General features: G+C 41.8%; 1 long non-coding RNA gene across 1 annotated transcript in view; it reads left to right on the top strand.

Moving 5' to 3' along the window:
- Positions 1–5,000, top strand: part of LOC306943691 — a 54,362-nt gene that overhangs the window by 36,039 nt on the left and 13,323 nt on the right. The window contains exon 2 of the long non-coding RNA XR_013792451.1: positions 2,670–2,808. This is a non-coding gene — a long non-coding RNA (uncharacterized lncRNA). The remainder of the gene's footprint in view (positions 1–2,669; positions 2,809–5,000) is intronic.

Genomic DNA, 5,000 nt, shown 5'->3' with positions numbered 1-5,000 from the left:
CTCTGCGGCAGGCTGTCCACCTCAGTGCCTGCTGAGAATGCGTGGGAGGAGAGGAGGACAGTGATGGAAAGATACTGGAGATGAGGGAATAGATCACAGTGAGAGAGAGAGAGAGAGAGGATAACTCTGAGTCTAAACGATGGATGGATTGGAGGGGAGGGGAGAATAGAGTAGGATGCGTTGGAGAGGAGCGTAAGAAAGGAAGGAAAGATAGATGGGATTGGAGGCGATAGATGGATGGACTGACGGGGAGCAAGGTGGGGCGACTTTGTTGTCATCTCTCTGCAAAGGTCACCATAAAGTATTCAGCAGCTCTGCGTCTGTCTGCCTGCCTGCGTGTGTGTGACTGTGCGTGCGTGTGTGTGTGTGCTGTGAGCGCGTGCGTTGTCATCTGAGGCACTGAGGAACTGATCTAATTAATAGATGACTTGTTGTTTGATTAATTATTTGACTCGCAGGAGGGAGCGCCATTGCACACGTGTGTGTATGTGGGCACAATGAATATAAATGTACATTTGATATGGCAAACACAAATCTGAGAATCTGGAAGAAATTGCAAAAGAGAATTTGGAACAGAAGACCCTTGGGAAGGAGGGGGGGGACTTCCCTCTCATCACAGTAAAACTACAGAGGGGAGACGAGATTTGAGAAAAAAAGAGAAGGAACTTAATAGAAGGAAAAGAAAGGGCCGAGACGTAAAGACAGTTAACAGTGGCTGAAGACATACTACAGACATAAGAGTAGCAAGCTCCCAGCCAGTTGAGAACACCATGTTCTTGTGTGTGTGTGTGTGTGTGTGTGTGTGTGTGTGTGTGTGTGTGTGTGTGTGTGTGTGTGTGTGTGTGTGTGTGTGTGTGTGTGTGTGTGTGTGTGTGTGTGTGTGTGTGTGTGTGTGTGTGTGTGTTGAAGTGCTGAGTCAGGCTCAAGTAGCTAGACGCCCCATTATCAGCGAGCTGGAAAAAGCACCATCTGAGACACATGCACGTACGACTCTTACATCAGCATACACTGCAAAAAAAACTTTGTATCATTCCCTCCAACACACATACAAGCAGCTGACTGTACACACAAGGAAAAGTAGTCATATTTTTCTTGGAACAGGAAATGTTTCAATCTTTTTTTCTCTCTCTTTTTGGCTGTATGCTGCCTATGTGTTTGAGGTTGGAAAGACGGAGGCTTATGGACAGTAAAGGGCTAATTTATGTTTTGAAAATTACTGTGAAAAAGGGTATATTTTCGTGGAATGTTTTTTTTGCCAAATGTTCACCTAGTGTGACATGCCTCGAATTGGGACAATAGGGTTCATGTAGACGGTTGATATATAATTCAGAAACTATTAAACATGCATAAGGAGGTAGGAAAAGACACTCATTGGTGTGTCTGCTGAGTCACTCGGTTGGAGTAGACGAGGAGACGTAGAAAGACAAACACGCTAATGGTTAGAAAAGGGAGTGAATGGAAGATAGAATTCATCCAATCATGCGTATTGAGGAAGTTATTTGAGTGTTGCCCTATAGGTTGGAGGTACTTCTGGTTACCTAATAATACATGTATGAGTCAATGGCCCCTACATTTGTAGAGGATTTGGATTTCTACCAGTGGTTGTGCGTGCGTGCGTGCGTGCGTGCGTGCGTGCGTGCGTGCGTGCGTGCGTGCGTGCGTGCGTGCGTGCGTGCGTGCGTGCATGCCACAGCATACCACTCTGTAGGTATGCTGTAGTGCTGATTCCAGTTCTGTCAGTGGGATTCCTCCTGCTTCCACTGTGTCTCCTTCTGGACAGCTCTGCACTCATCGCTGGAAGATTTTAGAATAGCTAGTATCAACCGAGTGCAGATATATATTTTGTGTACTATACTGTATGCACCCATATAATGGAGCTGCAGGATAGGATTTACTGCTGCTTTCCTCATGACTACAGTAATTGTGATGGTGCTGAGGCATGCCATGCACATAAACACATAATACTGTTCCAATATGCTACACACTCTTTTGTAGAACATTCTTTATTGTAGGGGTCTTCAACATTTGCTGAGAGAGAGAGATGAAGCAGAGACCCTACATATTGGATTCATTTACATATCAGATTCAAATCTGCATTTAACCACTTCAAATCCTCAATACTTTGTAAACTTGACCTTTGGCTCGGTACTTTGTCCGCTCCTTTCTCCTGTACACCAAACCTCTTCACCGAAAATAGCCGATCTGTGAGCTTGTAGATCTACTATTTTGGGCTAATGTTCCCCTAGGGGACCCGGACCCCCTGTTGAAGATCCCTGCTTTATTGCATTGGAGTTGATGGAAATTATTTTTTTGCACCACGTGCATTTCAGAGAGGCTATCCGTTTCATGTATCCCCACTTTTAACAACTTCTTCCCGTTTGCATTTCCATCTTGGTTTTGTGTTTTTCCATGTTAACTCTGGCAGTCTGACTCGATAATAAAACAGAGACCATGTTTGTTTACTTTATATTGGTTTTCCAACTCCCACTGAGTGACAACATGCAGTACAACAACCACACATTATTTTATTTCAGCAAAGGGTCCAGATTTTTGCAACAACACTATCACTAGCCCAAAACATGGATCGATTGCGAACAGATCATTTTATATTATCGCAACTAAACAAACCCTGGTTCAACTGCTGAATTGTTTGTTTGCTTGATTGACAGGGATGCTTACTGAAAACCTGCAGCACCCGGAGGATGGGAAGGTGGAGGAGTCCAACTTCAACAGCCAATAGCAAAGCTTGGAATACCGTGGCGTAGCTGGGAAGTCTGTGGCGTCGCCCAATAGCTGAGAACTGATCTGGTAAGACCACACCTCTGTTGACATACAATGATGTGTCTGTATTAACTAGTGACTAGTTAATACAGACACCAGCAGAACAATATTGGAGCACATTCCTTCTGTTTAGGCCGATACAATTTCTTTTTTATAGGCTGTTTTGAGATACCATTTACCATTTACCATTACCATTTCAATTGACTAGATACTAGTCAATTGAAAATGTAGTCACTAGTCAATTGAAAATGTAGTCAATTGAAAATGTAGTCACTAGTCAATTGGAAATGTTTATGACATTTTATGTACATACATTTATGTACATTTATTTATTTATGTACACTTTACATAGGGATCTGATGATAATTGTGAAAAAAAAAACGCTCTCAATAATTGTATTGCAGAAATTAAAATGTATCGTGAAATTGTCCTCCGTCACATACACTACTGACTAGGATGAATTAGCTTTAGTTGAGCTGGAAATTCAGTACCACGTAAACCCTCTATACTTGATAAAACAGACATGTAAACCCTCTATACTTGATACAACAGACATGTAAACCCTCCATACTTGATAAAACAGACCTGTAAACCCTCTATACTTGATACAACAGACATGTAAACCCTCTATACTTGATAAAACAGACATGTAAACCCTCTATACTTGATAAAACAGACCTGTAAAGCCTCTATACTTGATAAAACAGACCTGTAAACCCTCTATACTTGATAAAACAGACATGTAAACCCTCTATACTTGATACAACATACATGTAAACCCTCCATACTTGATAAAACAGACCTGTAAACCCTCTATACTTGATAAAACAGACATGTAAACCCTCTATACTTGATAAAACAGACATGTAAACCCTCTATACTTGATAAAACAGACCTGTAAAGCCTCTATACTTGATAAAACAGACCTGTAAAGCCTCTATAGAGTACTTGATAAAACAGACCTGTAAAGAGCGCATTTGGTATACTCTTATTTCAATACACAAATGTATTAGCCCAAAAATAGCCGATGCAACACATTGTGAGCTTGTAGTTCTGCTATTTGCTATCCCAGAATAGGGATGCTGGGGGTTCAAGTGTTTAACCAAAGTGGCATTTTAAGTTGTACGCATATTTTGATTATCGTGTTATTGTAAATCGCAAATTATTTTTGCCACAATAATCGTGACATGTCATTTTCATATCGTCTCATCCCTAATTAGCAGACATGTAATTTACAGGGGGAATAAATTAATGGATGGATACAAAATATGCAAAACGTGGCTGCTATTGAAAACGGCAATGTCCAGATTATATTTATACATGTGTAATAATCGTTTTTTTTTTATTGAGTTGGATCAGGGTGTGACAAATAAATACATAACAAAATAGATCCAAATGGGAACCAGGATGTAATGTTAGGTTTTGAGGGCTTGTGTCTGTGAGTCTCTAACATGGTGAGTGAATGGTTTTAGTTCCCATGCAGTTCTCTCTGCTGTTCCTACAATGCATGCTGCTAACACAGGAAATACAAATGGCTGGAGGGGGGCATGTGCATGTGCATGTGCATGTGCGTGTGTGTGTGTGTGTGTGTGTGTGTGTGTGTGTGTGTGTGTGTGTGTGTGTGTGCGCGTGTGTGCATGTGTGCGTGCGACATGCGCGTGCGTGTGTGCGTGCGCGTGTGCGTGTGGCTTTCATTGTATCTTGGCTAGGTGCCCAGAGGTGATGCATTGGAGAAAGAGAGTGCTCAAGAGAGCCAGGGAGAGAGAGGGAGAAACCCATAGAGAAAGAGAGAGAGAGAGGGATAAACGTAGAGAGAAAATGAGAAAGAGAGAGAGTGGGAATGCGTTTGGGGGAAATAGATGAGGAGGGAGCTTTGGGTTTCCAGGGATGTTCTGTTCTGTTCTGTTCTGTTGTTATGGGGGGAACCAAACCGCTCAAAGCCATTACATGGTTATGCCATCTATGTGATTCCATGTGCAGGGAAAGTTTCAGAAATATCTTTCTAAGGACTTGAATTAAGCCCGCAACGGTATATACTGTATCACACACAGAAAATACCATGTCACAACGCGTAAAAGAGGAACACGTTGTGAGCTTGTAGATCGGCTATATCTAACCAATAAAAACATGTAAAAAGAAAGAAAACGAAAATGTTTATTCTTCGTTATTGGCTACTTCCATAGCTGTACACGTTGTCTCTTCTTAGAATGGTCTTATAT

The sequence above is a fragment of the Electrona antarctica genome (genome assembly GCF_951216825.1).
Source record: "Electrona antarctica genome assembly, chromosome: 19".
Taxonomy (NCBI): Eukaryota; Metazoa; Chordata; class Actinopteri; order Myctophiformes; family Myctophidae; genus Electrona; species Electrona antarctica.
The sequence above is the reverse complement of the archived record's forward strand: the minus strand, read 5'-3'. Positions and strand labels throughout refer to the sequence as shown.